The following is a 22,705-nucleotide window of genomic DNA, read 5'->3' on the forward strand; positions in this document are numbered from 1 at the left end:
ATGATTTCATTTTCAAAAAGAATAAACATGTTAAAATAACTATTTTGATTATTTTAACAATGTATCATTCCTGGCTAATATTTCATCTTCTCTCAATCACGAAAAGTAGAAAAAAAATGTTTTCAAAAAATAAACAAACCCCTAGATTTCATAACATGTTTTCTTACTTTTAGTTTCTAAATTATAAAAATACTCATTTCAACTTTAAATATATGCATTAAATTCAAACAAATGTACACCCTCCACTCATTATTATAACAAAAATCCACCTTTTAGATTTATTTAACAAATGATGTATGCAGCTTATATATAGATTATATATATCACTTATTGAATGAATTTAAAAGTAAAATTTTACTTATAATAGTAACTAGAGATGTATGAATTATTTTGTTGCAGGTGGAGTGCAATTTTGAACCTTGACTTTTAGTCTCCCAAGTGTTGTAATTATGGTGAATTATTCACATAAAAAAATTGTCCAATCACACCACGAAATTGATTAAAAGTGGAACTAAACTTCTTTAATTTTTATATTTGGGTCATATGAAGTAAATGTGCATACACCACTACCTTCCTACTGCTTTGGTTTATTTATAAATTCCTTCCCACTTGACACTTTGCCAAGCCAGTTCTTCAACTAAACACAACACAACACAACCATGAAGAACAACTTTGGCAAAAACTCACAACATCTTTGTACTTTCTTTCCCAACAAATTCAACTTCAACTTCAATGGTTTCTTGCCTCGTTCTCTATCCTTCCAATTCAACAACTTTTTCATTCAACTATGTTATTTCATTATCCTTTCTCTCTTTGGTTACTTGGGTCTCAAGTTTTCAAAGCCAAGGTCTTCTGTTAAACCAAAAGACTTTGATCTATTTTACACTTCTGTTTCTGCTTCCACTGTTTCTAGCATGACATCTTTAGAAATGGAAGTTTTCTCCAATTCCCAACTCATTCTTCTTACCTTTCTTATGTTAGTAGGTGGTGAAGTTTTTACTTCCATGCTTCAACTTTTTCTTGATAGGTTCAATTTCACTCAAAGTAACTGTCTCAAAAATGAATGTATTTGTAATAATAGTTATCAAGTTGAACTTGGTTTAGTTTCTATTCCTCAGTCAGAAAATCATACTCAGAATGATAACAATAATAACAATATTAATAAAGACAAAATTAAGTATAATTCTCTTAGGTATCTAAGTTATATAGTTTTGGCTTACCTTATAGTTGTTCATTTTTTTGGTTTTAGTTTGGTCACTTTGTACATAACCAATGTACCAAGTGCTAAAAATGTACTAAAAAACAAAGGCATCAAGATAGAAACATTTTCTTTATTTACCATAGTTTCAACATTTGCAAGCTGTGGTTATGTACCTACCAATGAGAACATGATGGTTTTCAAGAAGAATTCAGGACTTCTTCTTCTTATACTTCCATATGTACTTTTAGGTAATACACTTTACCCACCATGCTTAAGGCTTTTCATAAAGGTCCTGAAAAGTGTTACTAAAAGAGAGGAATTCTCTTACTTGTTGAAGAATTCAAAGGAAATGGGTTATGACCATTTGCTCTCTTCTCTTCATTGTTGGCTACTTGTTGTTACTGTCTTTGGTTTCAATGTGATACAATTTGTATTGTTTTGTTCCATGGAATGGAGTTCCAAGAATATGGAGGGATTAAATCTCTATGAGAAAGTGGTTGCAATTTTGTTTCAAGTTACAAATGCTAGACATGCAGGTGAATCTGTTTTTGATCTCTCTACCATCTCCTCAGCCATATTGGTGATCTTCGTTGTCATGATGTAAGTTTTCCTCTTTGCATCAGCATCCATGTAATATTTCTATGAAGTTAGTAAATTTGACTATTGATGTATTAAGTTGATATATGTGAGCCAATGCCACTGGAGTGAGACCATACTATACTATATATGAATGAACTCACACTTGAGCCAATCTCACACATTAGATGAATGGTACGAAGTCTCGGCTATCCTCGAAGAATTATGGGTAGTTTACCTAACAACCAATGAAAATTAGCAACATAAACAAATTTGCTAGCGCACTTGTAAATTTGTTTGTGTAGCTACTTTCCATTGAATGTTGGGTAAATTATCGACTATTATTCAAGGGTAACCTAGAAAAAACCATAATGGAAATATACATGTTAATACATGAAGAAGTGTGGAGGCCTATGTACCTAATCTAATGTAGAGATTTTCGTGTGATATTAGTCTCCATAACTTAGCACACCTACAATGTTTGGTGAATGTTAGGCGCGCACAAAAAGGAAAATGGGTACCAATGTTATGTTGGGAGATGAGGGGTGCCTAAATCTTAAGGGATTATTACATTGGATTTTGAGAACCACATACATAATTTGAACACTACATCTTAGTTCAAAACTTTAAGACATTGACTATATATCATACATTGTTGAACATTCATTTTTACAATCCAACATGAGATTTCAAATTCACATTTAATACAACAATATGTTACAAACCACAAAATAAAATAAAGGGATAGAGCTTATTAGAAAAGTCTGCCCTACACAGTAAGTAAAAAAAAATCACATTGTAGGAAAAGTCTTCTCTACTGTTTCAATAATTAATTACATGGTTATTTCAACAATTACCCTTAATTATTTACTCTGATAGTAATTTGGACTAACTATAAGAGTGTTTAAGTGTAAGTAAAAAATATAAGTTGTAGGAAAATGTATCAAGCACATAAGTTTAAAAAAAATGAAGAGTCCAAACATTTATACAGTTGTTGTGTGGACTACTATAATCATCCTTTCACGAGTTCTAAACATTTTTGTAGAGTAATTAAGTTATCTCTTCGAAAAATATAGTGTTATGGTACATGATGGAGACAAAACTTAATGGTTTTTCATGTTCCGTAAGCACTACTAAATGTTTACCATATATATTGGATGTATGATTTCTTCTTCTTTTTTCATGATAAGATGTATGTCTGATTTCTTAGTAGGTATCCATTACATAACATTGATCGTTTGTATACTAAACCTTGAGTCCTACCTAACCCATCAAATCAAATATTTTTACAGCTATCATTTGAGCACATGATTTGTATATGTAATTTCTAATTTATCTTTTTCAATGATCCTGAAACAAAATTTGTTTTGCATAAATTCTGATTTCCCACTTACATGGAGGATGGAACTAGAATATAATCAATAGATTTGACGACTCACAAAGGAAATTCTAATATGTGATTTACGTGTTATAAAGTTGTGCTAGCAATTAATACACGAACTATATGGAATTTCTTCTTTGTATAAAAAAATTGTTTTTTTGTCAAAAAAAAATTGTTTTATAATGCAGCTTTATTTTTAGATAAACACTTTATCTACATAAAATTCTGTTATCCTATGGAGAATAAAATATAACATGTAATACACCTGTCACTAAGTTTGAATTTTGGGTCGAATTTAACAGGTCCCTCCCACCATATACAACATTTTTACCTATAAGGGACCACAAAATTAATGATGTGAAGAGAGAGCAAAAAAGCTTAGTGGAGTGTCTTGTCTTCTCTCAATTATCTCTCAATTATCTTACTTGGTTATTTTCATTATTCTCATTTGCATCACTGAGAGACAAAGTTTGAAAGAGGATCCCCTTAACTTCAACGTCTTGAATATCACACTAGAAGTCATAAGGCAAGTTATACTCTCTAGAATTATCTTTTGTGCATGGTAGAATTTTTTTTTTTTTTAAATAACTCACACTTTAACATATATTTTTCAACATACTCTTTTTAGTATCATTTAAAATTCACATGAACCCCACCAAATAATGCGGGATCTGTAAATTTGGTGAAGCTTATGCAAATTTTAAAATGAAAAGATTTTATGAAATAATTTGCCAAAACTATATATAGCGAGTCTCAAATTGGTTCTTATTACTCTTTCCAATTTTGAAAGTTGGTCCCTATATTTTTAAATTTTACAAAAGGGTCCCTATCAATTTTTAAAAAAATTGTGAAATGGTCCATAATTTTTTTAAAATTTGCAAAGTGGTCCTATATTTCATATTTTAAATTGGCCTCTCGTTTTATAAAATTTGAAAAAGAAAAATAAAATAGGTCAAAAAAGTTTAAGAATAAAAATTTATATTACTCTAAAAAAATAGTTAATTAGAAAATTCTAATTACCCTAAAATTTTCTATACTTTAGAAAGGTATTAATGAAAAAGATTGTGATAATTTATATGCAGTGCTTATGGGAACGTAGGGTTCTCAACAGGATATAGCTGTTCAAGACAACTGAAACGAGATTCAATGTGCAAAGATTTATGGATTGGATTTTCGGGTAAATGGAGTACAAAAGGGAAGTTTATCCTTATTTTGGTCATGTTCTTTGGAAGGCTCAAGAAATTCAATATGAATGGAGGCAAAGCATGGCATTTGTCCTAGCAACTATCAAGTGTGTGGTATATATGTTTAATAATGTAGTTTTAGAACTAATTAAATTATATAAGGTGGTGTGACACCGTGGACCATGTATGTAGATCGTATGTATACATGTGTCAGTGTGGTTTAGTATATCCCACTTTACAGCTGGAGTACATACTATATAATTGTATATATTCTAGTGTTCTCCTTATATGCATAATGCAAAGCTTTAACTAACTTTCCTAACAAATTGCAACAAACTAACTAACTCACAAGGTAACTTGCAAAACAAGTTATCTCCTACTAAGATGATATACAACAGTTTAGACAAATTCAAACAATCCCTCATTTTTGCTCCATTTATGCTCTCATTTTCTGTCTTGGGAGTATTTTCCTCCTATCTTTCACGGGGATACCATCAACATAAAAAATAATAATTTTTTATTATTTTCAATGTAATTGATGGTAAAAAATAATTAAAATTTAACCATAAAATAAATTAAAAATTAATACAGTGTCTACAAACCATCCAACTATAAATATATCTAATCCATCCACTACACAATATAATTGTTAATGGTTCGGATTGAATCCACCCTTTTTTTTCTTCTAAAATCCACTAAATCACATACTTTTTTAACGAAATCCAAATGATTATATTTATTTAGGCTTAATCAGACTTTTAATTGCCTATTTTCAAATAAATTAAGTTTTGGCCTCCATTAAAATTTTCCACCCCAAGCCTCGTTATTAATTAAATCACATTAGCAAAAATGATCCTAAGAAAAGATAAGGGATGAAAATTCAGACAACAAAACGTGATTTTTTTTTTGGAAGAAGAAGAAGAACAAAACGTGAATTTAAGTCATTCATTTTAAAATAGACATCTTTAAAAAGTATTGTTATAATTATTTTAAAAAATAATAATTTTAATAATTAAAAATCTACGTTAAAGTCTTTTCTTAGTTATACATTTTTTTTAAAGTGTTTTTAGATTTTTTATTATTTAAAAAATAAATAATCTCTAAAAAAATCTATTTAAAAAGCAAACTATTTTTTATTTTATTTTACCAAAAAACATTAAAAACCTACACAACAAAGTCATTATAGACCAACTCAACTATATGGTTGAATAAATTTGATAATCAGATTGGAAAGTTTTTTTGTTTATCTTTTGCAGGTAGAGTTATACTTTGATCAAAGCTCTCTAACAAATATTTAAGGATATGTCATCCAAATTATTTTCGTACAATCGGGGCACAATTTTAATGGATCGGGGCACGATTTTTACGTGACAGAAGTGAAGACTTTAAAAGCCAAGTTTGTTTCAGAGCAAAGGGTTTGAAATTTTGAGAGAAACCACATTTTTGGATCAAAACTCATAGTCAGTCATCCAATTTATGTAATGAATTCTTCCTTTGTATTAATTGTTTATGCTTTAGCCATGATTAACTAATTACTCTGTGATTAGGTATTAGATGACCCTATTCTATCTTTTTGGCATGTAATTCGTAAACTTACATGAGTATAATTGCAAATCTAGTTTATTCGGTATAAATGTTTGATACTTTTATGTTCTAATCAAATCTAAATTGAACTCAGTGATTATATGACTGCTGACACCAACTTATAGATTAGATCTAATTATATTGTTCGACTTAATAAACAATTTATAAATAGAAAGTTGTTAAGTTATGATTTCTAAAATTAAGTGACCTTAAAACCTTTAATGATTATAGGTTCACCTACAAGATTAGAGAATTATAATTAGAAAACAGGGCTTTGTATCAAGAGATTTACCAGAGTCATTTTGTTAGTTATCGTAAAGTAGAGAAACAATTATACAGTTTAAGTTTATATTACCAACTATTATAATAAACATATCATTCAAAAGACCCGATCATTTCTCTTAAATTTCTTACAACAACAATTTTCTTTCTGCTATTTGTTTTAATTTCACTACTACAAAATATGGAAAAAAATAGCGCCTCGTTAATAGCGCTTTAAACACTAAAGCGCTATATATAGAAATACGGAGGTCTTAGATAGCACTTTTTACAAAAAGCGCTATCTTTAATACTAACTCTATATAGCGCTTTATTTGCAAAACGTCAGCATAGGCTAATTTAAAAAATAATAAATTTTTAAAAAATTCTGGATTATTTTACAGTAGCGCTTATTATAGGAAGCACTATTTATGGCTCAACCTTAAATAGCGCTTTAAAAGCGCCAGCATACGTTTGACTAAAGATGGCGTTTATATTTGACGAAAAGCGCTACATATTGATTGATTTATTTTAGCCTAGCGGTTAAGTTTGTTTTGCTTAAGCTCCGGGTCACGCTCCGGGTCACTTGTTCGATCCTTGGTGTTCTATGCTATGTTTGTTTTTTTTTTTTTTATTTTCTATGTTTATGTTTGTTTTTTTTTATTTTCTATGTTTGTTTTATTTTTATTTTTTAAGTTCTATGTTTGTTTTTTTTTTTTTAAAAAAACGCTAAAATTAACTAAAAGAGCTATTTTTCTTTAAAAAAAACTAACGGAGCTATTTTGTTTGATCCTCCAACAAAATAGAAAAATTCAACTAAATTTTTTTTTAACTACTTCCTCCTCAAAAACCTTCTTAGATCGTGATTCATTCCATAACTCTCTGCTTCCACTCAGTCATCACTTTCACCATCCATTCATTCCAGAACCACCATGTCTCTCCCCTTCGATTCATTCATCACCTACAGCCTATGGTACGACCACCACCTCTCGCAGCTGCGGTCTCTCTTCTACCTATCGACCACCACCTCTCACCGATGTGCCGTCGACCGGTTTCCGTCTTTTTTCATTCAAGGTACCATCTTAATTCTTTCCTTACCATTCTTTTGTCAATTCAATTTCACTCAATTAATCTTCAATTCTTCATATTTGATGTTTTAGAGTTTTAGGGTTTAAACTAATATTAAGACTGCAGTGTTAGTAGTTAGGATAATTTATCAATGGAAACTGAAATTGTGTTGTGAAACTGAATTTGGGCTTTTGATTGACATAACTTTTGTTTCTATTTAACAAGCTGTTACTATTCACTTAGTTGCTATACTTATTTTATTAATTTTGTTCTGTCTAACTTTTGCCCTCAAGTACAATTTTTGTAAACTGAGGCCTCAGACATAAAGCTTTTTGGAGTATAAAACATGTGAGTTAGAATATCGTCATGGTAACCAACACTTTATCTTTTGTGTCCATTATGAAATAGTCCTACTAATCCTATTTCAATGATCAATATGATCTTATTGAGTTGACAATAGGCCATGCAATCTTGGATTGGGGATTGGGTTTCTCATTCATCTTTTTGGCTAATGACATCAGTCTCTATGGCTTCAATTTCATGTAGGCCCAATCGCCTACTTATATGTCATTGAGGATTGAGTCCCTTTCTTGTGTCATTCTATTGACCTATTCCACAATTGATTTGATGAAACAGTAGTTCCTATAAGCAATTAAAGTGTTAATCTTTTAGGGAGTTAGGTTGATAGTAGAATGCCTAGACTTCTTTTGATTAGATTTAGGGTCCGTTTGGATAAACTGCATCCACAAATGCTTATAACATAAGGGCTTATAGCATGAGAGCTTATACTCAATAAGCTACTTACATTTGAATGTATACACTAAAAAAATGCTAATATAAATTGAAGTGTTTGGATCTATCATTAATATGCAATTATAAAATGTTAATATAATTTAAAAAAAAGTCAAACGTATAAAAAGAATGAAACAAAAAAAAGAAGAAGATAAGTTTGGAATAAAAAAACTGTATAAAAAAAGAGACAAGTCTCTTCATAAATAAACTAAAAGATAAATGTATAAAAAAGTCGATAAAATGAGGCATAAGGGATTCGAAGAGGCTCCCTAATTTCTAAAAGCCCCGTGTAAAGCCAATGTAAAAGCTAATAATTACAACTTATCAAAATATAGCATAAGCTCAAATTTTGGCTATTTTAATTGATTTACCCAAACACCTTTACAATAAACTCACATAAGCTCAAAATAAATCAATCTAAACAAGACCCTTAGTTCCAACATTTTGGCTCTATAGACAATAATATTATAGTATGGTTAAATTATTTGTTCGTGTTTTAAATATAATATACTTGGTTTTGATCTCTGTAAATTCATATCTATTGTTCATTAGTGCTTTAAATGTAATTACTTTTTTATTGTCCTGTCAATCAGTTAAACTTTCTAGAGCCTTCCTCGTTGTATAACCAATTTAAGATCTTTAAAATGGCAGGCTCACCTATGGAAAATCATATATGATTTGGATCCATTACTCAATGACCATGGGAATTATTCAAAAATGAAGACTATGTTTAATACGTAAGTGTGTGTGTGTATATATTGATGTATGAAAGTATATAATATATATATGGTCTGCTGTGTGTAATCTAAATTTACATTTATAATTTGTAGAGTTCTAAAAGTATTTCGCTCTTCAAGGGAAGCAGAACAAGAATAGGTCAAAGCATACATGGTTAAGGAATTCATGAAATATAAAGATGAGTGCAAGTTATTTATTCTACCATTTTATATACCTAAGCATGTGTAAGATTTTCCTTGAAACATTGTTTTTGATTATTTTTTCCTCACTTTTTACCACCGGTTATAGAAGATTTTCTAATTAACTTGGACATTTGTGTAGTGGACATTGGATGTTACTTGTCATTGATCTCATATCGGAAATCATATATTATTTGGATTCATTACTCAATGACTACATGAATTACTCGAAAATGAAGACTATGTTTGACACGTAAGAGTGTGCGTGTATGTATATTGATGTATATGAAAACTATGTATAATATATATGGTCAGTTGTATGTAATCTAAGTTTACATTTATATTTTGTAGAGTTCTAAAAGTATTTCGCTCTGCACGGGAAGCTCAAGTACCAAAGAATAAATTTAACAACATATCATGGATCCGAGTACAGGTTTAATAATATAACATGATCAGTAGTACTTTGAACTTATCTTTAATATAATATAGTGTTATTGCTTAATGGTGTTTTCTGGTATATATTCAGGTGGAGGATTCAGGTGGAGGAGAGTGAACGGAATTTGGAAATGAATGATGATTTGCCTGCTTATTTTGGAGAAAAATGTTGAGAAGACCAAGAAGATATACGAAGACTGCATGATACCATAGAAGATTTTAATCTTTTATGTTAACTAATTAGTTGTAACTCTTAGAGATATCTATGTTGCCATATTAGAGGCTATACATTTCTGACTTTTATGTTATATATACATACATTTTTTATGATATGGTTATGTTTTATTTGATAAATAATAGTCTCAATTATAATGTGCCAAAATTATATATATTTCCCTTTAAATTTTTGACTTTATATATATTTTACTTTAAATTAATAAAAAACACTATTTGCAAAGGTAAAAAAAATTGACAAAAAATAAAATAAAATAAATTCTTCTCATAGCGCTTTTTTTCCTTTATAAAGCGTTATCTAAACATATTGTTACATAGCGCTTTTAAAACAAAAACGCTGTTTTTAACCCGTCTTAGATGGCGTGTTTTTTCGAAAGCGCTATCTAAGGACAACCTTTGCTAGCGTTTTTTGACATAAAGCGCTATATAAACCCTGCTTTAGCTAGCGCTTTATACAGGAAAAAAAGCGCTATATTACCTTTACCAGCGCCATTTACAGTAGCGCTTCAAAAGCGCTATCTAAAGCGAAAAAAAAGCGCTATATAAGCCCATTTTTGTAGTAGTGTTTGCAAACCAAACCAATTGCCTCAATCCACCATCAATTTAAATACATCCTCAATATTAATGAAGCTGCTAAGTTGAGATTAAAATAGTCTTTATAGATATGAATTTAATTATTTTACTTTGATTTGATATAAATTAATACAATTGCTAAAATTGTATCACCCATCAGGTACCAAGGACGAACAATTCATCAAGTGGAACTCTTCAGGTATGTGATATTCTGACATCTTCAAGCGGAGCTTTATGCCATTCGTCGAGGTTTAATTGAATGATTATATTGAAAAGTCAAATCATCTTCATTCTAATTCTTACTCCCTCCGTCCCAATTTATTTGACCCCTTGGCTCATTTCACACAGATTAAGAAAAATGTATAAATAAAGGGGAAAGTGGAATATATTGTATTGGGAATGATAAAAGTAGTATTATTTAGTGTTATATTGTATTGGGAATGATGAAAGTTGTATTGAAAATTGAAATGACTCAGTTATTTTGGGACACTTTTTTTTAGAAAATGGGTCAGATATTCCGGGACGGAGGGAGTAATTCATTTTATCTATTTAATAATCTATTATTTGATTAGATGACTACTAATGTAGTGATATTTAAAAGAATAACAATATTGAAGGTTCGTTTCTCCTTTTGTGCCACCAATCCATGTGCAACATGGAGGCATTATGCATCCGTATATCATAGTACATGTATATTGAAATTGAAGGTCCATTATTCAACTCCCAATAGTATGTGGAAAAGCCAAAACTATGTACGAGGTGAGTTAATATTATAACCAATAATTGGACACACGGTTTATACGCGGGGAGAATTATATCAGGGTTAAATATGTTTTTGGTCCCTATAAATATGTCAACTTTTTGTTTTAGTCCCTCTAAAAATTTCCTTCAACTTTTAGTCCCTATAAAATTTTCAATCACTACTTTTGGTCCCTATTTTTAATTTAATTTTTGTATTTTTTAATGAAATTGTGCAGAAATGTGTAAAATATTCTAAAAAAAATTCATAAAAAAAAAAAAAGAATTTTTTAACAAAACACAAATTAAATATGAATTTTTAACCTTAAAACATATAAAAATTCATATTAAATTTATGTTTTGTTAAAAAATTCTGAATTTTTTTTGGAGTGATTCTTATAATATTTTGAATTTTTGTGAAAAATTTTATTAAATAATATGAATTCTACATATGAGTTTACTTTAAAAGAGGGACCAAAAGTGAAGATTGAAAATTTTATAGGGACTAAAAGTTGAAGGAAAATTTTAGAGGGACTAAAACGAAAAGTTGACATATTTATAGGGACCAAAAACATATTTAACCCTAATAATAATTCTGTCAAAAGAAATGATTATATCCTAAATAATTCTAATTATGTTTCATTGCTTTTTGTTTAATCAAATCATGTTTAATTATTCTTAATTTTTATCATAGAGAGTTTAACGGGAAACTCGCATTCACTAAGTGCAAATAAGTGAGAAATTGTAGTTTCAAATATGCATCTCACTATATCAATGTTGTTACAATGTTTTATCAACTCAGTTGTATTTACATGACAAATTATTCATCAGTTACTCCATCTATTTCTACGTGTATGTCTTTTAAAATTATTTTGTACAAGAAATAATTTTGATTAATAAACAAATTTGAATCAAATAAACAAGTCTATTGACCCATTAATCTGTTTACCCTCTCTCCTTTTTTTTTTTAGATTAATTGATAAGAGTATAATTTAGAAAGAAAAAAAAAAAAGATGTTAATGATTCGGGTCATGAGGGGATTCGTAGATCACCATACTGAACTTTGAATAATCATATAAGTTAGAGTGACATCATACTTTAACCCAAAACCTTAATGCATTCGATTTATGGATGCTCTCATTTATAGTGTTCAACATTCACTTTTCCATCCGATTATATGAGACATATTACTCACACTTGATATACAACATCTCTCCCTCAAGTGTGCGTCTTATATGTGTCTCAAACATAAGCTTTTTCATCCATATCTATTTGCTTCGCCGTTGGTGGAACTCAACAAAACTCAACGCCTGAATGCCTTGTGCGGAAGACTTTCGACATAAGGAGCCAGTCGAACCCTTCATCGAACCTCGATTCTGATATCACTATTGCATCGTGAGGGGTTCCAGGAGATCATCATATCGGGCCTTGAACAATCATATTAGCGAGAGACATTAAGTTTATGAGTTCTCTTATTTATAAAGTTTTCAACATTCATTTTTCCATTAAATATGGGACATATTATTTACACTTGATATACCAATATAATGTCATATTGCAATTTGAAAATGAAAGTGTTCCAAAATGGTACTTTAGGACCAAGGTTGTTTCTATATCGTACTCGAGGTCATATTGAATAGGGTTTGGTGTTAGGTGGCTAGGTCATTTCTCAAACGTTACAAAGGTACTTACGTCTTCTTTGGATCTTCTTTGATTGAGGTCCTGTTCGGCCTAAAAATCCTCTCAGAGTACAAAAAGATACATACAAATAATTGTTTTCAACCAGTAAAAATAACTGAGGAATATCTTTTGAGGAAATACTATTTTGTACGACTATGCCGCACAACCAGAGGTAAGGTTGTTAAAAAAACCAAAAAAAATTGAATTAAACTTCCAAATTGAACCCATCAAAATTCGCAAAAATGACTAATTTGGTCTAGTTTAGACAATATATTCTTGAGTAAAAAACGTCAATATAACCCATTTGTAATGTTACTACTGTTGTGAAATGAGTAAGTACTGTATTGTGAATTAAGGAGTACTATAGTTTTGAAGTGTTTTAATGTCGAGTATATTAAATAATGGGTTAAATGTGTTTTTATCCTTATAAATATGTCAGTTTTTTGTTTTAGTCCTTCTAAAAAATTTCTTCAACTTTTAGTCCTCTAAAAGTTTTTCATCTTCACTTTTGGTCCCTCTTTTAAAGTAAACTCATATGTAGAATTCATATTTTTGAATGATGCTCGTTAACCTGATATAGTGAAAAACCGCTGAACTTGGTATGCTTCCAACTGAGTGTAATAAAGTCTCAGTAGCTTGACTTATTGTTGAATTATGTGTTGCTGCTATCTATTTTCTATTGTTAACCATATCAGGTTCAGAGGTTTTTCTTTTCCATCATATCATGTTTTCGTTTTTGATTCCTATTGTTGTCGTATAACTTTTTTATGAAGCCATATTTCACCAATTATTTTGTTCTTTCGTATTGATTTATCTATCATTAGGTGAATGAAAAAAGTTAACAAACATCATTCACCTAATGATAGATAAATCAATACATGGGTTTTTAGGATTATTTTTAGAAAATATATTTTATATAGTGGATACGAATGATATGACATTTGATAACTGATGCTGCTGAGTGTAATAAAGTCTCAGTAGCTTGACTTATTGTTGAATTATGTGCTGCTAGCTATGTATTTTCTGCTGTTATAGTTAGTTTGATAAAACCATATCAGGTTCAGAGGTTTTTCTTTTCCATCCTGTTTTCTTTTTTGATTCCTATTGTTGTCGTATAGCTTTTTGATGAAGCCATATTTCACCAACTATTTTGTTCTTTTGTATTGATTTATCTATCATTAGGTGAATGATGTTTGTTAACTTTTTTTCACGAGTTTGATTGGTGGATCATTTTTACGATCATTCACCTAATGATAGATAAATCAATACATGGGTTTTTAGGATCGTTTTTAGAAAATATATCTTATATAGTGGATACGAATGATATAATATTTGATAACCGATGCTGCCGTGTAATAAAGTCTCAGTAGCTAGCTTGACTTATTGTTGAATTATGTGCTGCTATGTATTTTCTGTTGTTATATTTAGTTTGTGGTGGAGGTTTAGTATGGGAATGGATAGTTTTTTCCCATGATGGGAAAGTTGCACTTTTAGCCATTGATATAATAGTATTTTATTTGGATGGTCAAGATTAATTACCTAGTAATTGTTGATACTTTTTGTTGAATATTGTGTGACCAATTCATGGACCCCACAAAAATAATTTAATAACAATAAATCATTTGTTTTATTATTTATTTATTTTGTACTAAATAATGGGCTTTAGAAATATCTTTTGGACTTAGTTGTTTCTTACACAGCTAATTTGTTTTCGCTCGTACGTTTTCTTTTTTTTTTTTCATATGTTGCCACATTAAATTTGAGAAGGAACTAAGCAATTTTTGAAATTTGATTAAAAAGATAAATAATGTGTGACAAAAAATTAAATTATGTGGACTATTTTATGTGATATAAAATTATATTTGTTGACATTAATTATGTGTGGCATAAATAACCTTGTTTATATAAAATCAAATTATAATTTTTTTTAATAAAGACATAATATTTTTTTGAAAGGAAAAAAGACATAATATTTCAAATAACATGATTATTATTTTTTGTTTTTGAAAAAATTACTTACTATCTTAAATAACATATTTTATTTTTTTGAAACAATAACATATTTTGTTTATAGTGAATAATAACATATTTTGAAACAATAACATATTTTGAAATAACATCTTTTTAAGGATAAAGTTTCTTTTTTTAAGTGAATAATTTCTAGACACTAGTTGATCGCAGCACCGCCAAATTAAGCCAAATTAATTTACCAGCTAATAGCTAAAGCGGCTCAAATTTCTTGCTCTCCATCAATTAATAGGTGCAATTAATTAGTTTATTAATAACAAATTTTCCTTCCCTAAAAAAAAAAATTACATCAATTTAATTCATAGATTTTATTGGAAACCCAGATCCTCATGCATCTTTGCAACGCCACCAGATTTATGTAAATAAATTCACATAAATCGTTCAACAGCATAATCAGAAAACAAAGAAACAATACCAAGGAAGCAATTTCAATTGAACTTAATAAAATAAAAAACACTGAAATTAAACGGTTTCTAATTAAAGAACAAAGAAAGGGAAACAAAGCACTTCTGATGGATCGATCAAGATCCGAAAAGTAAATAAACTCTCAGATCCGGATTCGGATCCTTCAATTATACACCAGCACGAGCTTTGTAACAATAATGCTTCCGCGGTGACGAAACCGATGAACCAGAAACTCACATTGGTTGCTGTTTGAAGATTGATTGTTCAACAATGAAGATGGTATTCATCCATGCATATGTTGAATTTTGGTTTTAGCTGTTGGAGAGAAGGTTGGAGAAGAGGGTCGAAGGAAATGAATGAATAGAAGTGAGGAGAAGTGAAGCAATAGCAGAAAGAGGAGGTACATTAGAAAAAACAAACAAAATTAAAAAACAATTTTTCAGTTTTTTGTTTTATTTCTCCAACAAGTTTTCAACTGACAGATGTCATGGAAATTGGAGCTTTCCCATGGTGGGAAAAAACTTCCCATTCCCAGGCTAAATGCCACCTTAGTTTGTACATCAGGTTCAGAGGTTTTCGGAACTAGTATCTGTATGATACATTATGTATTATTTTACTTTTACATAGATTTTATCATCTTTCAATATTTCCATGTTCATCTTGTTGATTTCAACTTGTATCATCGAAATCAACACCCTTTTTGTTGAAATTGGATTCCTGGACAGCAGGCAAAACACGCATTCGGAACATCGTACTCGTTCAATCAAAGTAGGATTCGTCTTTGTACCATCTGATGTTGATCGAATGACTACCGATGTCTGAATGCCTGCTTCGTCTTCATCTCACGGGGATAAGATCCTTTTTGTGTTTTTCCTATTGAATGCGATTGATTGGAAATGTTATTGTCCACAATAATTAAGAGTTTGGATGAAGAAAAATAATGTAGATTAAGAGTTTCAAAAAGTTGTATAAAATATTGTATTGTTCTTTACACACTGTATTTGGAGAAGGCTTATGTTGATGTTTTTTATCTAGAAAAAATTAAGAGAATCATATAGTTAAATTGATCTTGTATTTGCTTGTTTATGAATGATGCTCGTTAACCTGATATAGGGAAAAACCTCTGAACCTGATATGCTTCCAACTGAGTGTAATAAAGTCTCAGTAGCTTGACTTATTGTTGAATTATGTGTTGCTGCTATCTATTTTCTCTTGTTATTGTTGGTTTGGTGAAGCCATATTTCACTAACTATTTATTTCTTTCGTATTATATATGCAGCTGAGTCTCCTCTCTCCGATTGCAGTCCGATCGCAGGTATGGATTTTCATTCTTCTTCTTCATTCCTTTTCCAATTCTTGAACTGATTGCTCAAATACTCATTCATTCCAAGTTCGAACATTCTCTTAATTTGTGGGTTAGGGTTTTAAAATTGCGTATTGATCTTGTTGGTGATTTCAACGATGAAACTGAAAATGTAATATATCTAGTCTTCCTATTTATGTGCACACACACTATAAAATATTGTATTGTTCTTTACCATGATTTTTACACACTGTATTTGGAGAAGGCTTATGTTCCTTCGTATTTATTGGTTTGATTGGGAGTGATTTAGTAATTTACTATATTGTGTTTAATGAATTTTAGTTGCACAGAAAGAAAATTATAGTTTTGTTTCTTACTTGTTATACCCTAATTTTGGACCTAAAAATACTAAATTCCTCTTTTCTTGTATTTCAAGTCATTTGATATGTCTCTGATCAATTACATCTTTCTCTGCAATTTGCAAAATTCATGAAAAAGGGCATTTTAGTCATTTCCTATGTCAAAATTTCTTTCAGCCTTTTAAAAAAAAAAATTTTGTTTGAGTCTTTTCAAGTAGCTTGAATAGGTCCCTGTTTCATTCTATGTCAAAATCCAGTTCAAAAATTGCATTTGAAGTCATTTTGAGTCAGTTTTGCCCCTAGGGGCATTTTAGTCTTTTCATACGTCAAAACCCTGTTCAAACTCTTAAAATTGTCTCTGAGTCTTTTAATTTTGTTTGTATAAGATTGTTGCTTTAATTTCTTGATAAAAATCCATTTTAAAATTTGCATCTGGGTCATTTTTAGTCGTTTTAGCCCCAGGGGCATTTTGGTCATTTCACACGAAATTTCGGCAGAGAGAGGTTACTTTGAAGTACCTCATTTAAGCCATTGGTTCGTTTTAGTCCGTTTTGTCAATTTTAATCGTCTCACTTTACGTTTAGTCAAAGTTACCAATTTTATTCCAATTTTATTATTTTTCTTCTTTTGTTTCATTTTTGGTCCTTTTATTTCATTTTTGGTCCTTTTTTTTTAATATTGCATTTGGGTCCTTTTTGTCTTAAAATTACTTTTTAGTCTTATTGCAGAATGGTCCCTTTTGTTTGTTATTTTGCAGAAAGGTCCTTAAAACATTTCAAGTCCAAAGCCGAAGCTTTTAGTCCAAATCCAGGTGGCATTTCCTCATTGGCTCAGGGTCACACATGTCAGCCTATATAAAGGCCACATCACCAATTACACAGGATCAATCACTCAGTGACACATCACCACCAAAAGTCTAACAGAATTTCTCTCTCTCCCAAGTCACCACCGTGACAAACTCAAACCACCACAACAGAATCAAAAAACCACCGTAACAAACTCAAACCACCACAACAGAATCAATCACCGCCACAAAAATCCTCAAATTCATATCAATCCACATCAATTCACAAAAAATCATACCAATTTCATCATCAGAAAGTGCAATTCAACAATCATATCCAAAAACAGTTCAAAGAAAAGGGGATTTGTCTCGCAGTTCTCAGAGATTCAGATTGAATCTTCATCATCGAACGCAAAGCCCTGCAATTCCAACGCCGAATCACCTAAGAGGCGAAACGGTGTGATCACAGAGACAAAGAAGTGAGAAGAGAGGGAATCGAAGAAAGAACCAGTGAAATCACAGAGACGAAGGGTGAGAAGACAGAGAAACTTCGATTTATTTTCGAAGTTTCGATCAAAATATACCTCAGAGACGAAGAAGAAGCTTCAACGCCTTTTCTCCTTTTTCTTTTGGTTCGTATCTCCAATTTTCCACAGGTATACTCAAGAACCTCCTCGTTTTCTTATTTTAATCATCATCGAAGGCTCAAAGTCAAAAATAAAAGGTGAATCTGAACAAATCGACAAGTTGTAAGACTTGTTTGTTCGAAAAAGTCCAAAAGATTGAAAAAAGTTTAAAGTCGAAACCCTAACATATAGATCTAGGATGATTCACCGTTTATTTTGAAAGTTTAAGTTCAGATTCGTGATCAGAATGAAAAATAGTATAAGTTAGGGTTTAGATCCAAATAGATCGTAGAATTTTGAGTGTTGCCGGAATCTGGAATTCACGGCGGTGACAATGAAGATTCCGATGAATCTTCATCGTCTCCAGCCGTTTCATTCCAGAAACCGGCGGTGGAGGACGAAGAAGAAAGAAGAGAGAGGTGAGAGTTTCTCTCACTAGGATGAGGGAAGAGAGAGAAGTGAACGTAGGAAATGGACTGGACCGGCAGGTTTGGGGTTTTATAAGCCCCTGAACCGGCCTGGTTCAATTCTGGTTCACTTGGCTTTCTTTCGTAGCCGTAGGATTTAGGGTTTGATCCATTTGGATCAATCCAACGATCCACAGTCTCCCCTGGAGATCCAGATTCGTTTAGGGTTGGGCTTGGGCCTTTTTGTCCTGCAAGTTTCGTTTTCCTTCTTTTTTTTTGCTATTTTCCACACTGTTTGTGATCTTTGCACCCCTGGCATGACTAATTTGTTTTAGAAAATTCCATAAAATTTACATATACTTTCTTGATAATTTTGTGATGTTTTTGTGTTACTTTTTTTTACTGAAAAACTTGATGAAAAATATTGTGACATTTTCTTGCTTTATTACTTGAATTTCATGTTAAAAATCCATGGAAATTGCTTGACTTAATTCCAATCCTTGATAAATGTTTGCGGTTCATGATATATGATTTTGTGGAGTTTTTACTACTGTTTGAATGTGTTTTTACTGGACATGTGCATGTGATGATTGGTTACTTGCTTGGCAAGTTTTGTTTTGTGAATAAATGGTGCAAATAGGTCTAAATTCACATAAAAAGTGCAAAATTTACAATGACACTTGGATTCTCATTTTAAAGCCTGGATTTTTATGCCTTGAAAGTATGTTGAATTGTGAGGATTATGGGTCATACTCAAGCCTTGCATTGGTGATGAGATTTTAGGGCTATTTCACATTATTTTTGCTTGTTTTTTATGACAATTTTCTTACTTTTGTTATGATAGCTTTGACTTGCTTTATATCTTGTGCTACTAATTTTTTTGTTTCATGTTTCATACATCATAAGCATTCCATATCTCATCTCTTTCTCCACTTTAATTTCTTGCACTTTAAGTTTCACCAAAAATTAGAATGTAAAAGCTTAGGATATCTTGTATTTTACTTTCATGTCATTTAAATTCTTGCAAGACCGTAGAATGTATCTAGGCCAATGATGTAATAAGGACAATGGACTCTAATAATGTACACCGACACAAGCACCGACACAAGCACACACCTCACTTTAGATGTATGCTTAGAATATGCATGTTTAGATGTATGTTTAGGATTGTATGTTTAGATGAATGCCTAGGGTTTACACTTAGAAAAAATCAATTTCCCAAAAAATATATGAACAACATCACTCAAATACTTTTCTTAATAAACCTTGGGATCAAAGTCCCATTGAATTTTCCTTTTCTTTTTCTTAATAAAAACTTAATGAATTTTAATCATACTTAGACCATATTTTGCAAATGACTAATTTCACCTCACCTTTTTCTAATCTCATGCCCTTGAGGCCTCTTTCTATTCTTCAAACTCCAATTTTCAAACTTAAAATCAACCAACAAAAACAAAAACATTTTTTGGAAGAGAACTACGGTGGATTTGATCCCTTAAACGGGTACGTAGGCAAGGAACAAAATTCCTTCAATTCAAATAAAATAAAAATCCAAAAACATTCTTCTCCCTCCAATTCTTCACTTAGAACACTCTTAGGCTTAATATCATTTTCAAATAGCATTTAAAAATAAAGCGCACGCGTAGAAAATGAAGACGGTTCCTATAGGATACTATAGTCGTTATGGGTGCCTAACACCTTCCCGTAGCGAAAACAACTCCCGGACCTCGATTCTCAAGGGTTTTGCTTACTTTTTCCCTTCCCAAGAAAAAATAAGATATCACCGGTTAAAAAGGTTCAAACGTAATCAATGTTTGACACCCGAAAACCAAGATAAAACATTACTGTTATGATATCTGTGAATTAATTTGTTTATTACTTTGAACTATATATAGGACTAGTATCTGTATGATACATTATGTATTATTTTGCTTTTATATAGATTTTATCATCTTTCAATAATTCCATGTTCATCTTGTTGATTTCAACTTGTATCGTCAAAATCAACACCCTTTTTGTTGAAATTGGATTCCCTCGACAGCAGGGAAAAGACGCATTCGGAACATCGTAGTCGTTCAATCAAGATCAGATAACAAAGTAGGATTCGTCTTTGTACCATCTGATGTTGATCGAATGACTACCGATGTCTGAATGCATGCTTCGTCTTCATCTCACGGGGATAAGATCCTTTTTGTGTTTTTCCTATTGAATGAGATTGATTGGAAATGTTATTGTCCACAATAATTGAGAGTTTGGATGAAGAAAAATAATGTAGATTAAGAGTTTCAAAAAGTTGTTTTAAAATTATTTATATGCCTTTATTTTTTAAAAATTTGTATTGTTCCTATTTATGCGCGCGCGCACACACACACTATAAAATATTGTATTGTTCTTTTCGATGATTTTTACACACTGTATTTGGAGAAGGCTTATGTTCATGTTTTTTATCTTGAAAAAATTAAGAGAATCATATAGTTAAATTGATCTTGTATTTGCTTGTTTATGAATGATGCTCGTTAACCTGATATTGTGAAAAACCTTTGAACCTGATATGCTTCCAACTGAGTGTAATAAAGTCTCGGTAGCTTGACTTATTGTTGAATTATGTGCTGCTGCTATCTATTTTCTCTTGTTATTGTTGGAATATCTTTTGAGGAAATACTATTTTGTACGACTATGCCGCACAACCAGAGGTAAGGTTGTTAAAAAAACCAAAAAAAATTGAATTAAACTTCCAAATATAACCCATCAAAATTCGCAAAAATGACTAATTTGGTCTAGTTTAGACAATATATTCTTGAGTAAAAAACGTCAATATAACCCATTTGTAATGTTACTACTGTTGTGAAATGAGTAAGTACTGTATTGTGAAGTGTTTTAATGAGTTAAGGAGTACTATAGTTTTGAAGTGTTTTAATGTCGAGTATATTAAATAATGGGTTAAATGTGTTTTTATCCTTATAAATATGTCAGTTTTTTGTTTTAGTCCTTCTAAAAAATTTCTTCAACTTTTAGTCCTCTAAAAGTTTTTCATCTTCACTTTTGGTCCCTCTTTTAAAGTAAACTCATATGTAGAATTCATATTTTTGAATAAAATTTTGTAGAAAAATTTATAATATTATAAGAATCTCTCAAAAAAAAAATAGAAATTTTATCAAAACATGAATTAAATAAATATAAATTTTTATATTTTTTACGGTTAAAAATTCATATTTAATTTATGTTTTGTTAAAAAATTTCAATTTTTTTTGGGAAAGATTTTAAGAATATTATACACATTTCTGCACAATTTTATTAAAAAAATACAAAAATTAACTTAAAAATAGGGACCGAAAATAATGATTGGAAATTTTACAGGGACTAAAAGTTGAAGGAAAATTTTAGAGGAACTAAAACGGAAAGTTGATATATTTATAGGGATAAAAAACATATTTAACCCTTAAATAATTGAACCAACCAAATTAAATATTACATTATTGTGTTTTATTTTCAAATCTTTAATAATGAAAGAAATGGAGAGAAAAGAAGTTAGCCACATCAATTATTTGACTAAAAAAACCACATCAATTATAACTATATGAAGCTTTCTTTAAATACCCTATCTTTGTACCAAAATAAAATACTCTCACTTGCATTGGAATTCATTGCAACACAAATAGTCACTTGTGTAAATTAAAGACAAAAATGAATATCATAAATTGTTTCTTGAAAAAGTTGCAACACATTTGTAGCACATCACTTCAAGACTTGCTTGTCAAAGCAAATCAATTTTTTTCTTAGCAGCATGTTTTTGTCGTTTCATCCTCCTAAGAACAAACCCTTTATGGGTTCAAATTGTATATTTCACATCTCTTTCAACTTTAGGTTTTGGATTTCTCAAAGCTCTAAAACCTTTAGATCAAACTCCTAAAAATTTAGATTTGTTCTTCACATCCGTTTCAGCCACCACAGTTTCAAGCATGTCCACGGTTGAAATGCAAATTTTTTCTAACCCTCAATTAATCATCATTACCATCTTAATGTTCATAGGTGGTGAAGTTTTTACCTCAATGGTAGGACTTTTTTTTATTAGATCAAGACTCAAAACTGAGCCAGATAAAATTGCTTCTTCTCATGCTCGTCTTGCTTCTATAACCACTTTCAATGTTGAACAAATTCATCTAGAAGTTTAA

General features: G+C 30.5%; 2 long non-coding RNA genes and 2 pseudogenes across 3 annotated transcripts; all 4 read left to right on the forward strand.

The window, feature by feature from the left end:
* The first annotated feature begins 622 nt into the window (after positions 1-622).
* Positions 623-4,668, forward strand: LOC146918738 (sodium transporter HKT1-like; annotated as a pseudogene). Its single transcript, XR_015016345.1, has 3 exons — positions 623-1,801; positions 3,461-3,684; positions 4,241-4,668. The product of XR_015016345.1 is annotated as a sodium transporter HKT1-like (transcript).
* A 2,332-nt stretch (positions 4,669-7,000) lies between these two features.
* On the forward strand, positions 7,001-9,781 carry LOC146918739 (uncharacterized). The gene is made up of 6 exons (XR_015014360.1): positions 7,001-7,258; positions 8,696-8,781; positions 8,875-9,006; positions 9,104-9,214; positions 9,313-9,394; positions 9,488-9,781. It is a non-coding gene; the product is annotated as an uncharacterized LOC146918739 (long non-coding RNA).
* A 6,254-nt stretch (positions 9,782-16,035) lies between these two features.
* LOC146918740 (uncharacterized) lies at positions 16,036-16,715 on the forward strand. The gene is made up of 2 exons (XR_015014361.1): positions 16,036-16,204; positions 16,334-16,715. It is a non-coding gene; the product is annotated as an uncharacterized LOC146918740 (long non-coding RNA).
* Positions 16,716-22,121: 5,406 nt separating this feature from the next.
* LOC146918741 (cation transporter HKT1;3-like) lies at positions 22,122-22,705 on the forward strand (annotated as a pseudogene).

This window comes from Medicago sativa, chromosome 6, assembly GCF_051527215.1.
Source record: "Medicago sativa cultivar Bolivia chromosome 6, Bolivia_mono, whole genome shotgun sequence".
NCBI lineage: Eukaryota > Viridiplantae > Streptophyta > Magnoliopsida > Fabales > Fabaceae > Medicago > Medicago sativa.